General features: G+C 41.1%; 1 protein-coding gene across 1 annotated transcript in view; it reads left to right on the top strand.

Moving 5' to 3' along the window:
- TNFAIP8 (TNF alpha induced protein 8) overlaps positions 1-17820 on the top strand; it is a 65102-nt gene that overhangs the window by 15126 nt on the left and 32156 nt on the right. The gene's annotated exons all lie outside the window — the stretch shown is intronic.

The following is a 17820-nucleotide window of genomic DNA, read 5'->3' as shown; positions in this document are numbered from 1 at the left end:
AGCCATATAATAAGGAAATTTTACACAGTGTCCTTTGGATAACGTCATTTTTTGTTTCAAATGCTTTGCAAATGTTACCTGACAGTAAAGATGACTAGTTACAGCACATTCCAGGAAATGCAGCTGTTTGCCCTCTTGCAAAATAATGTATATATTTGTTGTAGAGACTGTGCAAGGAGACGAATCCCCTGGTGACTGATACTGCTTTCCTTATTGGAGAGCTTGAAGCCAGGAATCTGAACTGTTAAGAAACTACTTCAGCCGATGCGTGTTAAAACCAGCATAAGCTTTTCTAGTCATAGGCTGAGACCAACTCTCATGCTGCAGTCATCTGCCACTTGCACTCAGATTCTTTTCTTCCATTGTTTATCAAATAGGAACTGTAAAAAAATGTAATTTCTTGAGCTTCTTTCCTGAAAGGAGAAACTAAATTTATAATATTTGAAGCCTGTAAAAATAAGTTTTGACATGGCAGAAGTAGAAAAGTGTCTATCACTTTACTACATGTTGATTTATTTTTTTTAGTAGGAGGATAACTCTAAAGAAATTTAGCTTAAAAAGTGATATTCATAATATCAAGTTAATCAGAATCAAACTAATGATGGGCAATTTTGTTAGTTCTGCTGGCTGTGCAATGTTTTAAAATAATATTATGACTCTGGAAATAAATTTCACTGCTGTTCTTCAAATAATATTGAATACTGTATGTTTTGAGTCATAGAGAATATTTTCTAGTGTTTTATCACTAATTACCTTGGGATGCATGCTAAATATTTTTTGCTATTGTTTATGCTGTTAGCTTGAAATCAGGTGACACTTGCCAGAATTTTTGCCTTTAGTAATTAAGACATCCCCTAATTCAAAGAGGTTTTTTGCTTTTGTCCTGGTCCTGTATACACTCATAGGAATTTCATTATGCTGGTGGTGTCTGTGTTTTAGGAAGAGGTAACTGGAAGAAGCCTGCTTTTTGAATCACAGGGTCCAGGTCCCCCTGTAGTGAGTAACTGAGTCTTGTGTTGTGGTCAAACCTCATTTTAATTCTCCACAGGTGCGTGTACCCTCTACAGAGGTAGGGGTAGGATTGCTCTAGTACTGGAGGCTTCTGATGATTAAAGTTTTACTTGGGGTTTTTTTTTTGGCTGGTCTGTTCTCACTTGTTTTCAAATCAGCCTATGAGCTGAAATAATTCTTTCCATTACCTGCCGTTCGGCCCCTGGATGTTTTTATAGACTGAGGTCTTCTGTAATGAGTTTGCTTGTTGAAAGACTAAAGATGCAAAATGCTTCTGGCTGCTGCTGCAGGATGGGCCCTCCTTTCCTTTGATTGCTATGCTGTTTGCATTTCCTCTGGTTTGAATTCTGCTCTCCTGAACAGTGTAGGTACATACATATTTTTGTTTACATACATATACGTCTGTCATAAATAGCATCTCTAGATAGAGTTCTGTCTCTGCTGGAATTACTTCTTATGATTTTTTCTTTTCTCTTCTTACTGCAGAGAGACTGGTGGGCTCCTCTACCAAGGGTTTCATAGTGCCACAGGCATAGATACACCTTGGCTTTAACTGTTGTTGTATTAATGTGGCAGCATTTCTGGTACAGCTTGGAAGATTAATCATCAACATGCAGGCTCATCTGGCTGTGTTACCATCAGATTGTTATGCACATTATTAGCAAACGTATGGCAAGACATGTTTTTCTTCACACTTAGCTGTGAAAGCTGCTCTGAACAGTGTGTGTGATGGTGTAGCAGATGCTTTTGGAGCTCAAGGGCATATGGGACTGTGAGGTCCTGGGTGGATTCAGCCCTGGTGTGAACTCAAGGCTGTGAAGTCCTGACTGAAGCAAAAAGAGATGCAATGTGTTTGGCCCCTTCAGTTCCTGCATGTGAGAAATAGCACAGATTGCTTTGTTAGCAAATGTTGGCAGGATTCATGCATTTGAGCTAATTGCAAGAGCAGTGCAAAGTCTGTGGGCAGGTGAAGTTATCCTTGTTTCAAGCAAAAAAGGTTAAACAGTGTTCAGAGCATGCACTGCTGAGGTAGTTGCTCATCTAGAGTTGGCCTGAGGGTGAAGAAGGCCCAGTTTAATAAGATAAATATCCAGTCAGCAGGAGAGAAGCTCAGTGATGTTTGTTTATATTGAAAAATACATTTTAAGTATCAATAGGTGTCAGGATTGTGGTTATGTGAGCGTCAAAGGAAGCCTGTGGGGTAACCATTGCTCTGGCACGATCCCAGGCTGTTGTGGGGAGTGGTTCTGGTGTTGTCTTCTTGCCCACCTCCACCAGAAGAACTAGGTGCTGTGCAGTGAAAGAGGTGGTTGCTGAAATGAATGGGATCAGTCACCTATGCTGACAAGGCAGGTATGATGCAATGATAGCTAAGCTAGGGACATTGTTGTGGCAGGCCTGAATTTGGGTGTTGAGATGGTGAAAATGCTGGCAGGTTGGGTAGATAGAAATGCAGTGCACTTAGGAAAAGCTGTCAAGGGCTGATAATGTCCGTTACTTGCCAAGCCCGCTTAATGCTTGAGTGAATGTAATAGGGCTGAGAAATAGGCTATCCAAGAGTAGTGTTTTTGGAACAGTGTGGTGTGTGTGTGTTACTTCAAATTGAGGAGTCCCTGTGTAATCAAGCAGTGAAGGATTAGGTATGTGCGGTGGGTTGACCCTGGCTGGGGGTCAGGTGCCCACCAGAGCCGCTCTATCACTGCCCTCATTCACTAGACAGGGGAGAAAAGGTATAATGAAAAGCTTATGGGTCGAGATAAGGACAGGGAGAGATCACTCACTAATTATCGTCATGAGCAAAACAGACTGAACTTAGTGATAAATTAGATGAATTTCCTCTCTAAGCAAAACAGATCAGAGGAATGAGAAATAAAATCAAATCTTGAAACACCTCCCCCCACCCCTCCCATCTTCCCAGGCTCAACTTCACTCCCGGCTTCAACCTCCACCCCACCAGCGGCACAGGGGGACGGGGAATGGGGGTTATGGTCAGTTCATCTCACGTTGTTTCTGCCGCTTCTTCATCCTCAGGGGAAGGACTCCTCTCATCGTACCCCTGCTCCAGCATGGAGTCCCTCTCATGGGAGACAGTCCTTCACGAACGTCTCCAACGTGAGTCCCTCTCACGGGGTGCAGACCCTCAGGAGCAAACTGCTCCAGCGTAGGTCCCCCACGGGGTCACAAGTCCTGCCAGCAAACCTGCTCTAGCCTGGGCTCCTCTCTCCATGGGGCCACAGGTCCTGCCAGGAGCCTGCTCCAGCTTGGGCTTCCCACAGGCCACAGCCTCCTTCAGGTGCCTCCACCTGCTCCGGCGTGGGGTCCTCCATGGGCTGCAGGTGGAATCTCTACACCCCCTCATCCTTCCTCCATGGGCTACAGGGGGACAGCCTGCCTCACCATGGGCTTCTCCAGGGGCTGCAGGGGGATCTGTGCTCCAGTGCCTGGAGCACCTCCTCCCCCTCCTTCTGCACTGACCTGGGTGTCTGCAGAGTTTCTTACATCTTCTCACTCCTCTCTCTGGCTGCAAAAGCTCTCTCCCTAACTGGTTTTTTTTGCCTTCTTCAATATGTTATCACAGAGGTGCTGATTGGCTTGGCCTTGGCCAGTGGTGGGTCCATCTTGGAGCCAGCTGGCATTGGCTCTGTCAGACACAGGGGGAGCTTCTAGCAGCTTCTTACAGAAGCCACCCCTGTAGACCCCCTCCCGCTACCAAAACCTTGCCATGCAAACCCAACACAGTATGACAGATACAGCTAGAGCACTGGACTGGTAGCTGAGGTCAAGGGCTGAATAACTGAAGGAAATACTGTAATGTGAGCTAATAAATTTTCAACCTCAGAACAGAAGAGAGATGACCGGAACCATTTTTTGACCTATGTGGTCTCCTGTTGGTTAAAGGGATTATGATATTCGTTTACCGTTGGGTATGGGATAAGAAACAAGGCATCCTTAAGCCCACACAGTTCATGCCTTTTGTGAGTTTCTATAGAAGACCTGAAGCTGTGGTTTATTGTTTAATCTCATACTAAGTGTCTGTGTCATCCTTTGTGTGGAGATAACCATTGCATCCCACCATTGTTGTCTTATCATCTTCAAAGTGGTAACAGATTGGTTGATTTGTCATGATCTTGTGGCACAGGATCTTTTTCACTTGTTTCCAGTTGATTATATCCTCTCTTTGCTGAAGGATTCGAGTGAGTAAGCACTAATTTCACACACATCTTTGGCTGCCAAAAGTGTCATTCTGTCCTGCTCCCATGCTCGTATTATTTCCTTCCCTGTGTCAGCAAAAACATTCATGTTCATCAGACTGAGGAACTCAATCATGAGATCAGTTAGCCTTTTTTTTTCCCCCAGCAATTTTTTTTCTGTGAAGCAGTTCTGCAATCCAGTGTGTCGTACAGCTAAACAGATGCTTACGCTACCACAGGGAGCTCTCAGACTGGCGTGGGAGGGGAAGACAGAGTTGGTGTAACATGTCTGAGGGTTGGGAATTGTGCAACCACTTCATTTGGAGACAATGCTTGAAAGTTTGTGTTCATAAAAGTCTCTCAGTCTGACTTTGCACTTAGAAATACTGGTCTGTATCCCATTTCACTGAAACTAGCCCTGCTCAGATTTGTTCACTTTTTTGTGCATGTTTTGTCTGTCTTTGTCGTCTTCTCAGCTTTCAGCTTTGTGGGAGACATCGCACAAACTCTCACATTGTTTTGGGCCAAGTTTTATTACTGAAGTTGTGGTTAAATATGTTGCGAGGTTTAGCCTTGCCTAAACTGTAGAAGAAACCTTCTTTTAGCCTGATATTTACCCTTTCAGTACTCACTGTTATCATTTTTCCTTTAGCAAGTCCATTGTCCCACTACGCACTAACAGTCTTCTGTCGTTCATTAGTAGCTTTCCATATAATAAGTCTAGGTCAGGAAAGATAGTGGGTTATTTTCATATGATCTACTTTTGAGATAACCATTTCTGAATTATGTTTCAGTTTTGTTAACCGCTCTTTCTTTAAAAAAGCTCTCCATAACCTGGAATGCTGCTGTAAACTAATAGGCTTGCAGTTGGTTGGGTCACTTTTTTTCTTTTTTCCATTCCCCTTTATTGTTTGCTGTTTTGCAGTTTTCCTAAATTACAGATGTAATTTATTCAGCTTAAATCAATATAATCAACATGTGTGTATGTGAATTTTTTTAGGAAATTTTGTAGAGTGTTTGGATTCTGAAATTTTTTTAGGAAAGGTGTTTGATTCTCTTTAAGCCAGTTTTTTCAAGTATTTTTTTTGTTGGGGCATTGAGTATTTGAATACAGCTTGGCTTTGTTTCTCAAATGTAAACTTGCATACCAGAAAAAGCTGCCTTTGAGTAACGCTTATGATCCATAACATGTACGTTGTGCCACTGTAGTGTTTAGAATTTATTAATGCAACTTGCCAAAGTAAAGTGTGATATTTACCTTGGAATGTAGGGAAATTTGACCTGTGAATGTCGAAGTACAATAGATGTACGGAAAACAAAAGATGCCGGGCACTGAGATTTTTTCATTAATCTTAGCCTTTCTTTAGTTATGTCCAGTGATTTAATTTTGTAGTTAGCTCTTGTGAATATCCATCGTCTTAGTGTCAGCAGTGGCAGGGTTGCATTACAGGATGTATTTGAGAAGGGCTGATGTAGATGTGGCATCTGCACTCCACACGTGTGTGCGTTGTGTTTTAGATAAACCCTTTGCTTTGTAAACATCTCAATAAATAAATGTGTAGCTGACATACATATCCATGTCAAAATATTCTTGTATTTATAGTAACCATGGAGAATTTTAAAAATATGCTTCTTTAGCAGTTAATTGTTTCTGTATAGCTGTTCAATGCAAATGGCAAGTCAGTGCATGCGAAGGAAGCACTGGGATTTTTAAAAATAGTTTAAATATTAACTAAGGGAGGAAAACTGGTAGTATTTAATCCTGATCTGTAGTGTCTTTTTCAAATATATGACAAAGTTAAAATTATATTATTTCTTAAACTGGTTAGACTGAATCCTGAGTTATTTGCTGCAGTTCTCTGCTTCTCTAAAAGCTGTAATACAGAAGATTGCTTAAAATAGCAGTAGCTGTGACAGCAATACTTGAACAAATCAAGACAATGCGCAGACACCAAGACACTGTGACTTGCTTCCCTATTAATTGTTATAATTTATTATCTGCTGAACCAGAGTGGTGAAGGTTTGGTAGACATAGATGTCTGACTTTACTGCTTAGGATTTTTTCCAAGTTCTTCAAGAGACAACTGAGGAGTACATTGTTTAGGGATTTGTAACATGTCTTTAGTGAGCAGGCTAAGGTATTTACTGATCACAGTTAGAAAAAGAAAGGGGGGACTGTGCACACAGTTGTAGCTAGCAGTGAATATCTAGATCATGTAATCTGTAATAAAACTCAAAAATTAATGTTTTCTGACCTGAAATCCTCAGGTAGAAAAGAAAGTAGAAAGTATTTAATGTAGTTGGTGGGATACCGAACAGGAAGTGAGACTAACGTACGTACTTTTTCATGCTGCTGCATAGACTTACACTGTTAGTTTCCTCATCTATCACCACTCGGGTAAAATAAAAAAATAAATGCTGTAACAGGAATTATTTTGGGTAATTAAAATAGTCTGTGGGTTTTTTGAGGTGTTTTCCTGTGGATTTTTTTTGTTCCTAATTCTTAAGAAAAATTATCTAGTAGTACACAATGTTGTGCTGAAAAGTTTCTCCCTTTTTTACATAAACTTAATTTGTCTTAACAAGCTTGATCTGCCCTGCCTCAGAGTTATTTGTCAAAAATATTAAGGAGGATAAATGCCCTAGAAAGAGAGCAGGTGCTGGAAAGCAGTGGAGATCTCTGTTGGATGAATTTTGGCTTAGAAAGCAGAGTACTGTGGAGCTGATTTGTAGCAGCTGATGTGGATGGAGGTAGTAGTAATAAAATGAGTTCCTACTAATGGAGCTTTTCAGGCTTTCCTTCCTCGGGTAGGGTGACCTTGGCTGGCAGGTAAGTCACCACCTATTCACTTGCTCACTCCACCACCACCCCAGAGGTAGGGAAGAAGATCAGAAGGACAAAAGTGAGGGGAAAAAACTTCATGGGTCAAGATAAAGACAGTTTCATAGGTGAAGGGGCTGGAGCGGGTAAGAAAGAAGTAATGCAAAAGGAATCATTTACCACCATCGGACCAATGCTCAGCCAGTCCCAGAACAATGGCTGGTTTGGAAACACTACATCACCACCCCACCCCCACCCCCCAGTTTTAATGCTGATCACAGTTAGATGGTATGAAAAATACCTTTGATCAGCTGGGGTCAGCTGTCTTGGCTGTGTCACCTCCTGACCTCTTGCCCACTCCCAACCTACACCTGGCAAGGGGGGGCAAAGGGAGAGACAGAGGAGGCAGCGGTAGCCAAAACATTGGTGGTATCAACACTGTTTTGGTCACAAATCCAAAACACCATAAAGACTGCTATGAAGAAAGTTAACTCCATCCCAGCCAGACCCAGTACAGTTCTATTGACTCACCTGTAAGGCAGTAAGTACAGTAAATCTTAACAGGTTTATTAACTTTGCTATGAAAATCCAATTATTCTATGAATTCGTGGTAAAGGCAGGGTTCTGTCTTTATATGACAAACATTTTAATTTTACTTTCCAAATTAAGGGTTAAATTGTAATGCACAAGGTGGACTTCTCTAGAGCTCACTGCCAATTATCAGTTAATTCCCCATAAGCTCCAGCCTCCCATCTGAAGCCTCATTAAATTAAAACAGTGAAAGGTGCTGTGAATATCTGAATCCTCTGTATAGCACTTAGACTTTCCATTTGCATGCTCATTAGTTCATGGTTCTTGAGAATAAGTTTTGGAAATCTAAATCAAAGTTAGCTGTTTCTTTTTTTTTTTTAATTGCCAAGAAGCTTAACCTCTTTGGTTAAAATTCTTCTTTAAAGTGTTCGGTACATTCCATATCTCTAAATATCCTCATGTTTTTATAAGTAAATAACTCATGATTTTCCAACATAGAGTTCTGCTGAGGGCTTGAACTGCTTACCTTCCATTATATACCACATTGTACTGTTCTGTAAAGAGCAGCAATTGAAATTTGTTAAAAAGATAAAAGAAAAAATAATTCTTAGTGTGTGGAACCCTAAATCTTCTCCTAGACTACAAAACCTTCCATTTAGACTGTCTCATGATTCAAAGAAAATGCAGAAATGCAAGTAAAACAATTAACAGCTTTGTGAATTGGATCAGAAATCTAGTTGTATCTTTGGAAACTCATATCTGATTGACAATATAAAACCTCCAGAAAATAGCTCTAACCCCTGTCTATTGTCGTGAAGGATTTCCATAGATAGATTCGGTTGAAGCAAATAAGCATGTGCCATCCTCCAAACTGACAGAATATGAGCCTGATTTGACTCAAAAGCTTGAATTAACAAGCCCTACAAGATGTGTCCTCCAATAGTACAGGAGATTATTTCACAAGCTGTTGACAGATTTTTGTGATTAAGAGTTGCTCCTTATGATGAGACTGTATAAACCAGCACAACTCTGTCTATGGGGACATGCATTTTGGAGTCCTCAGTCCCAGAGCTAGCTGAAGCACCAAGTCGGTTTCATAAGAAATCTGATGGTTTACTTGCTGTCCACTAAAACACCTAGAAACTCACGGCAAACAGAAGCTTCCAGTTCATAGAATCATAGAATGGGTTGGGTTGGAAGGGACCTCAAAGATCATCTAGTTCCAACCCCCCTGCCATGGGCAGGGACAACCTCCACTAGACTAGGTTGCCCAAAGCCCCATCCAACCTGGCCTTGAACACTTCCAGGGATGGGGCATCCACAACCTCTCTGGGCAACCTGTGCCAGTGCCTCACCACCCTCACAGTAAAGAATTTCTTTCTAACATCTAATCTAAATCAACCCTCCTTCAGCTGAAACCCATTACCCCTTGTCCTGTCACTACACTCCCTGATAAACAGTCCCTCACCACCTTTCCTGTAGGCCCCTTTAGGTACTGGAAGGCCGCAATTAGGTCTCCCCGGAGCCTTCGCTTCTCCAATGAAAGTTATTCAATGAAAATGTTTTGCTTGTTTTTTTTAGCAACTGAAGATGTAGTTGGAGTGTCCATGGTGCTTCTTCACTGCACTTGTGGGGCAGGGTGGTTGAACATCTTCATATTTTTTCCAGGGGTTGTGAAAGCCCTTCAGAGATCCCATGAGATTTGTCAGTGAATTACCCCAAAGCCCTTGGAACCTGGCATTATTTTGCAATGGTGTTTCTAAAAAGTAGATCCAAGCAGAATAGATTCAAATTAGTTTGTTACCCATCAAGAGAGGCTGTTGGAGCCTTTCAGAAGCATTCGCAAGATAAATGCGGTGAGGTTGTGGAGGTCCACAGGACTTAATCAGGGGTTAGGAGAGATAGGTAGATATAACAATTGGAGCACAGTCCTCAGACAAACTGAGTTAATATATAACATTATGATAGTGTCTGGACCGGTTTTCTTTTTAAAGCAAAAAACCCACAAGAACATAGTTTTGGTAGCTTCCTTCTTTTTTCTTTCCTTCTGACATAAATGAACAGAAGTAGATCTTTTGAATGCTTTACAAATTAATATAACTTTTGTTCTAATTTCAGGTTTACCATTATGATATAAACAGATAACTCCTATTTTCTAGTACCCTTAATTACTGTAAATTAATATTAAGTGCTAGTCCTTAAAGTCTAAGAATAAAGTTGGTCTAATACTCTAATAGTACTAGACCAAAAGTAGTTCTGCTTAATTCCACAGAGGAGTAATATTAAAGAAAAGTGGATAGGTTGATACTGGGACTGGATCCAGCAAATAATAAATAAAGCATTTATAACTTTAAAACATGAAGAAGTTGCACAGATGTTTCAATATATTAGTAGTTCCCCTGTAAATCCTTTAAGTAAATGTTGTCATAATTCTTAGTGATCGATATGATGTCGTCCCCTGTTATTTACACATTAGTTATACAAGCTAAAAGCTTTAACCTAATAAGTTATGAAATGTATTTCCCAAGTTACAGATTTATGAACTATTAAATGTGTTTCTGATTCTTCCTGTTTATATTTTTCTCTATTTTTATTTATCAACTCCAATGCTTTCTCAAATTCTTTTGTGTTGTACATGATTATCTACAAGCCATCTCTGCCTCCGATGGATCCTGAGCTGCAGATGGTTGGGAGGGTGGCTGGTGGCAGTACTGCTGTAGATGTCTTGTGCTCTTCCTGCTTTTGGCCACTGTTGAAGGTAGAGTTCTGGGACAAACAGACCTTTGGTATGGTCTGGTGCAGCTGCTCTTTATGTTCTCAAGTGATTGCTTAAAGCAAGAAAAACTTTCAGCTGTGTTTTAAAAAAGTGTAAGGTCACAGTGGCAAAAGCCACTAATGCATATGCTTCACCAGTAGCCTTAACTCTTTGATCACCCAGCTAGACTTTCAAGTTTGAAACACTGAACTGGGAGGTTTCTAGTGCTGTAAACAATGTGTGTTTTTTCTAATGAAGAGCCTAATGTGTTCTGAGGTTTAAAGGTAGGGCAAAGAAAAAGTGCAAAGGAAAGCCTGCCTCCTGGCAGGTTTTTTCTCCAGCGTCAGACAGACGCTGACTGACACATACCACAGGATCTTTTACTATTATGAGGAGAAAATAAAATAAAATACAATTGTGCCTTATGAGAAGATTCTCCAGTTCCTTCAAGGGCAGGTAAGATTAACTCAGATGTCAGAGTACCCTGACTTGCCCCATCTCACAGATTGTATTATAGTATCTCCTTACAAATCCTGGCAGTCCTGCAGATGGTGGTGGTAGAAAAGAACTACCTGAGAAATTGAAAAAGTGTGGGCAGCCAAAGGTCCCTGAGATCCTGACTAACCTCAGGGTATTTGGCATTCCCCCTTCACAGTCGGGGGCAGCTTTGGTTGCAGTCACTATAAGATGGTAGAGTTCAGGATCCTAAGAAAGACCAAAGCAAGAAGTAGGAACATTGCCCTGTATTTCTGGAGAGCAGACTTCAACCTCTTCAAGGATCTGCTTGGAAGAATCCCATGGGATGTGGCCATGAAGAGAACAGCAGTCCAGGAGAGTTGGCTGATACTCCAGATCACCTCCTCCAAACTCCAGAAAGGTCCATCCCAACAAGCAGAAAATCAGCAGAGACAGCAGGAGGCCTGCATGGATGATGCAGGAGCTCCTGACTAAACTCAAACATAAAAAAGAAATGCAGAAGAGATGGAAGCAGGGACGGGTGACCCAGGAGGAACACAGAGCTGCTGTCCGAACATGCAGCGATAGCATTAGGAAAGCCAAGGTTGACCTGGAGTTGAATCTGTGAAGGGAGAGGCAATGGGAAAGGCAATGAGAAATGCTCCTACAAGTACATAAACAGCAAAAGGAAGGCTAGGGAAAATGTGACCCTGCTGCTGAATGGGGCAGGGGAACTAGTGACAAAGAAAAGACTGAGGTACTCTACCTTTATTCCAGACTTAGGGTTAGGGGGCACTTAAACTGGATGTACAAAAATCCATGAGGCATCACAAGTTGCACACTCATGCTGAGGGAGCTGACTGATGCCATTGTGAGTCCAAACTCGACTAACTTCTTTCACAGCAACTGAAAGAGGTTCCTGAACACTGGAAAAAAGCAAATGTCACTGCTGTCTGCAAGAAGGAAGATCTGGGGAAATAAAGGCAGGTCGACATCACCTCAGTTCCTGGGAAGGTGGTGGAGAAAATCCTCATGGAAAGCATTTCTAAGCACATGAAAGACAAGAAGGGAATCGGAAGTAGTCAGGATGGATTTACAGATGGGAAATCATGCTTGCCCAACCTGATAGCTTTCTACAGTGAGGTGACTTGGTAGATGAGGGAAAAGCAGTCGATGTTGTTTACCTCAACTTTGGTAAGGCTTTTGACAATTGTCTCAGTCTCCCACAACATCCTGCTAGACAAACTGACAAAGTACTCCTTAGATGAGTGCATAGTGAGGAGGTTTGAAGACTGGCTGAACAGCCAGGTCCAGAGGGTTGTGGTCAGTGGGAGAAAGTCCAGTTGGAGGCAAGTCAGTAGTGGTGTACCATAGGGGTTGATACCAAGGCCCTCATTAGTGACCTGGATGCTGGGACAAAGTGCACCCTCAGCTAGTTCACAGATGATACAAAACTGGGAGGAGTGGTGGGTCGTGCTGCCATTCACAGGGACTTGGACAGGCTGGCGAATTAGGCTGAGAGAAATCTCATAAAGTTCAACAAGGGAAAATGCCAAGTCCAGTATCTGCGGAGGAATAATCACATGCACAAGTACATACTGATGCCTGATGGACTGGAAAGCAGCTCTGTAGAGACGGACTTGTGGCTCCTGGTGGACACCAAGCTGACCGTGAGCCAGCAATGTGCCGGCAAAGGCTAGCAGCCTTTTGGGGTGCATTAGGAAGAGATTTGCTAGCAGGTCAAGAGGTAATAATTTCTTCTCAGCACTGGAGAAGCCACATCTGGAGTGTTGTGTCAACTTCTAGGCTCCCCAGTACAAGAAAGATAATGGACTTACTGGAACAAGTCCAACAAGGAACCACAAAAATAATTAAGGGACTCTTCATGTGAGGAGAGGCTGAGAGAGCTGTTAAGCTTGAAGAAGAGAAGCCTTAGGGGAATCTTATCAATGAAGAAGAGGGACCCAGATTCTTCACAGCAGTGCCAGTCACAGGAAAATGGGCCTTGGACACAAATTGAGATGTATAAGGTATCATCTGAACACAGGAACACACTTTTTTACTGTGAGGTGGTCAAACAGTGGAATGGATTGCCCAGAGAGGTTGCAGAGATATTCAAAACCTAACTGGATGCAGTCCTGAACAACCTGCTTTAGCAGTGGGGTTGGACTAGGTGATCTCAGCAGGTTTCTTCCAGCCTTAACAAATCTGTGATTCTGTGATTTTAGTGACTACTGCAATAGCAGTGGAACTAACCCTGATACAATATTTTACTACAACTCAGCTTAGAATTTCATCAGACCTTTATCTTTCTCCTTCTCTATCAAAGAGGATTGTTCTCGTAAGTGGAGACTTTGGCCATTTGAGCATCAACACACAAAAATCTGTAATCTCAGCAAACACTCAGGTCACCCTGGTGACATTTTCAACCAGTGAACACAGCATTCAGAGCCATCATTTCTAGATGATCCTTATTGACGTATGTCAGCCTCACTCTGTTTAAAAAAATAATTTTTTTTTTTGTTTATTTGTAACTCCTACAATCTCAAGATGCTTTCTTTTATACAGGAACAAGAATGGATGTAACCATGCTTTGTTCTCCATCTGCTGCAGTACTGTGATATCTCAAATAATGTCCTCTCTGCCACCTCAGTCAAGAGTGGCATATTCCTCCAGCATCTGCTGCTACCATGAAAAAGATCTTAGGACCTTTCCCAAAGTTGTTGAAATGTACAGTGACAAGTCAGGAATCTGACAAAGGCTCTGAGGTTTTTTCCTCATATCTTGGTTGCTACAGAGATTGGGGTAGGCTGCTGCCAGATGTCAGAAGCAATGAATATCACCATATTCTACCTATACGAAATTCTCAGAAAACACAAGTTTCACATGGTTTTACTGCTTAGGTCAGTGGGTTCTTCTTTATCCATCTTGAACTGATCTCCCTCATTGCTGTTGACTGTGAAAAATAACTGACAGTTTTAGTCTGCTTTTTTTTGGCAAAAATCTGTATATGTCTTGGTGCTTGTGATAAAATTTGTGTTTCCAAGCTACTCTGCAGATTAGCAGAGTAAATTGAAATTCTTTCTGTCAGCATTAACAATTTATATTCACTAGACTTAAATGCTTAAAATAATTTCATTTTCTCAAAGAAGTAAGCTGACTGCATTACTCTTCCAGAAGATCATCTTGCTTTGAGTTTTCCCTACAAGAGGTGCTGGAGTCACAACACCAAGGTCTTAGAGGTCTACCATTGAGGAATTTCTCTTCATTTTCTGCACTGTCTCTGAAGGAAGCTAAAACAGAATTTAACCTTCTGTAGAACCACACACTCTGCCTCTCTTATTTAACATGACCACTCGTACTGATGCATATATACAGAAAAGGAAGCAGTGCTGCTGCTGAGAGAGACTGTCTTCCTGGCTTTGCCTCCAACTGTGTCTCACCACCACATCTTTGATTGCCTGCCAGATGTGGTATGTTTTTCTTTTTTGTCTTACTCTCTTTTGCATTTGGACACAGATTGTATATTTTCCATTTCACTTACAGCAGTATCATCATGAACATCACTTCTTATGTTTATGACATCCTGCCTAACTGTAGTGGAAAGTGTGATGTCATCAACTGACACAGCATCTCATGCCGTATTCCACATAAGTTGATGCAAGGCATCAATGATCCCTGAAGATATCTGTCCTTTTGAGAATTTTAAATTCTTTCTGAATTATGCAAAGCTAGACAAGGCTTTTTGGGAACTGTCCATCCAGATTCAGATGACATGGAAGTTGCTCTCCTCAGCATGGTAGCACACTTGGATGGTTGAGGCACAGCATTTCTGTATACCTCTGCACAGCAGTTCCATGTGGTACAGAGGGGTGTGTAGCATTTTCCCACTAAATCAACAGCTGTCATGCTTTATTGTTGACAGTTAACAACCATAATGTACCACATAAACAGAAGTATGAGATCTTTCTCCTGTGTAAGGAATTCATTGACTTTTGTGAGGTTATCTTAAAAGATAATGCAGTTTGGTTAAACATCTGGGCTGCTGATGAGAGGCCCAGGACAAAGGTTCAAGATAACACATTTTGAATCAAGAATTCCAAAGCCTCACCTTTCTTTTTACTTTTCTGTTTCTGAGCCTATTGATTCCCAGCATCGCAGTCAGATGCCTTCTTCCCCCCTCAGTCTGCAGTATGAGTTTCTGCCTCTTCTTCAAAAAAGCTCAGGAATTCCTGGAGTGCTGGGACAGCTTCCCTTCCCAAATTCTTCCCCTTTTGTCATCTGGACTGTTTCAGTCCCATAAATGTGTGGGTTTCTGAGCCCCATGAGGTGCACTTGTCAATTTTAGTCTATGCAAATGATAACCTGGGTCTTCCTGTCAGGCCTCAGATGGGTTCCTTAGTATTTTCCTTTGATCAGAAATAGCGTTTCACAGGGCACCTTAATCAGGCATCGATGTCTTTTGTAAAGGAGCCTTTCAAGGCTGCAACCATGAGTGGTCGTCTGTTTCTTCTGGAGGAAAATGAGGGTGAACACAAATGAGCACTCACCTGAAGGAGACATGAATGCTGTTTATTAATCCCCAGAGATTATTCCAGATATATTCTGTATTCACATTCATAGTCCTCCGTCTTTCTGCCTCAAGTGCTGTCAACTGATTTTGAGATTCAAAAATTGTAAAGAACCTGAGAATGCGGCAGCATGTACCAGCTACTTGTGTCCTCCTGGAGCGAGGAGGTGTGAGCGCTCCTCCTGGCCCAGCAGATCCACTCATGCTTAGTTGTGATGTGATTGGACAGTATCTCTTGGAGGTATTGGTTACTGGTAACATACACGTTTAAGAATATAGCAGAGTTGGATTTGGAAAGTACTACGGGTAGTGGACGAAGTGTGCATGCCTTAGGAATATTTCTGAACTGTATACCAGGTAGGCAGTTGTTTAATATTGCTGTCTCATTTTATAATAAATCAAGGTTTATACAGACCAGAATGATAGCACAGGCCTGGGGTAGGGTGCTGAATATATTCACTGACTCTTAACATTCAAAACAAGCATTTGGCCTAAAAATAAATTCCTTAATTTTTTTAGTGAAACTGGTCCTCAAAACTTTTTAATCACTAAAATGCATGTTAAAATAGAAATACATATTTCATTATCAGGCATGGCAAACACAGTTAAACCAGAGCCTTGCAAGCATCTTCACAGATGCTGTTGATGGTTTTTGTCACTACCTGGACTTTATCTTTCATAATGTTGCTAACGTTGTTTTTGATGGAGGCCTATCAGACACTTTGATCAATAGCTAGTCTCCGGTTCAGTGTAGAAACAGATACTATTGGAGGTTGGCAGTTCTGCTAAGATACAGAAGATAGTTTCATTTGTCTTGTTTGGTCAAAATAACATTTATGTCTAGTTTGAGTTTTAGTATGAAACATCTGTGAATAATTAACTTCCCTGTACAGCCAATTTTAGAGTCGGTATTTGTAGTTACAGTGTTTTACCCTATGAAACCAGTACTACATAAAATCATAAATCTGTTTCTTTATACCTGAGGATTTTGCCATAAGAAATTTGGGGAGGAAAAAGCTGCTGTCTTATTCACCGAGGGATTTCAGCACACAGCCCTGGATTGGACATCAGAACCACTGCCAGCTGGCCAGACCCAGACAGCTGGCCAGCTCACAACCACCAGTAGGTTAGGTAAGGGCTTGCCTGAGCCTCAGTAGGAGAGTTGACATGTATGAGGTCCTAGTTCCTCTCTGGAGAGAGGCACCCTGCTTTGAATGGAAAGGCAGTGCCTGTTTGGCCCCAAAATCCATATCTTGGAGCTTTCACCTTTGAAATAAGGCCTTTCGATGCATAGAGGTTGCTAATACATGAATTCAGGCTAAATATCAGTTGTGGGGTTTGGTTTTTTTCTTTATATAGTGAGGTTAGGAAGTTTCAAGATGATAAAAAATTCTTATTTCAAGTCTCAGTCAAGGCTGAGCATCTCAAACCCAGTTCAGTTCTGATTTCATTTAGAAACCATTTGGTGAAAAGTCCTAATAAACTCTAAGTTGGAGATCAGATAAGATGAGCATAAATCTCTGTGATCATGACATACATTCTTTCAGATTTTTGTTGCACAAAAATAATTGAGTGGTTTCTGGTTTTTGTTATGCACATTGGTCTGTGTACATCTATAGTTCTGCAAAAAAATTTTAAGCTGTATTTAAAGGAAGGAGGTGGCATTGATGTGTAACACTTTTTGAAAGGTAAATATTAATAGATATCATATTTCAAAGGAACTGGGAAAATAGACAATAGGTAGCCCACAGGTGCTCTGTGTGTGTGTGCATGTATGCACCAACAATGAAGCCTCCACAGAAACCTGTGTCACCCAGAGTCATACGGGGGATACTGACATTTGCTATACCTTATCACTTAAAAATGCAACTTTTCATGCTGAGTCTACTTGCATGCTTCTTAAAAACTAGAGAAATAAGAAAATGCATCCAGTTCACAACTCTAAGCCAAAGCAGCAGTGTTTGTTAGCAATCAATCATCACTAAATAGCAGTTTTGATTAGCAATTTTTTTTAAACTTTTTGAAAATGTTTGACTCCAAGCTTTATATTAAGATAGATTTCTTCATTGGTGTTAGATACTTGTATATTTTAGTGCAGTAGGTTCTTTTTTCTTTTCATTATTTCCCTATTCATTCATTATTAAGTGTTTTTACTTCACCTATTTCTGATTAGTATTGTAATAAATACCAGAAATCCACTATGACAAAGAGGAATTTCCATTTCTTCCTTGCAGTCAGTCGGGTCCAAAACCTGTAACTACTGATGAGATGGCTGTCCTTGTGGTTTTTGTCATGCCTGTGATTTTTGCAGTGAATTTTTCTCTTCTTTACACCCCGACACACTTTGTTTGATAAACTGATAAACTTCTAGATTTCCTGGTATCTACATGTGGCGACTGTTGTTTTTAAATTCCATAGGAATTTTGAAAAGAAATTAGATTATTTGTGCAGCAACTGTTGAAGAGCTATCTTGGTCACAAGCTTG

The sequence above is a fragment of the Grus americana genome, chromosome Z (assembly GCF_028858705.1).
Source record: "Grus americana isolate bGruAme1 chromosome Z, bGruAme1.mat, whole genome shotgun sequence".
In the NCBI taxonomy this organism is placed as follows: Eukaryota; Metazoa; Chordata; class Aves; order Gruiformes; family Gruidae; genus Grus; species Grus americana.
The sequence above is the reverse complement of the archived record's forward strand: the minus strand, read 5'-3'. Positions and strand labels throughout refer to the sequence as shown.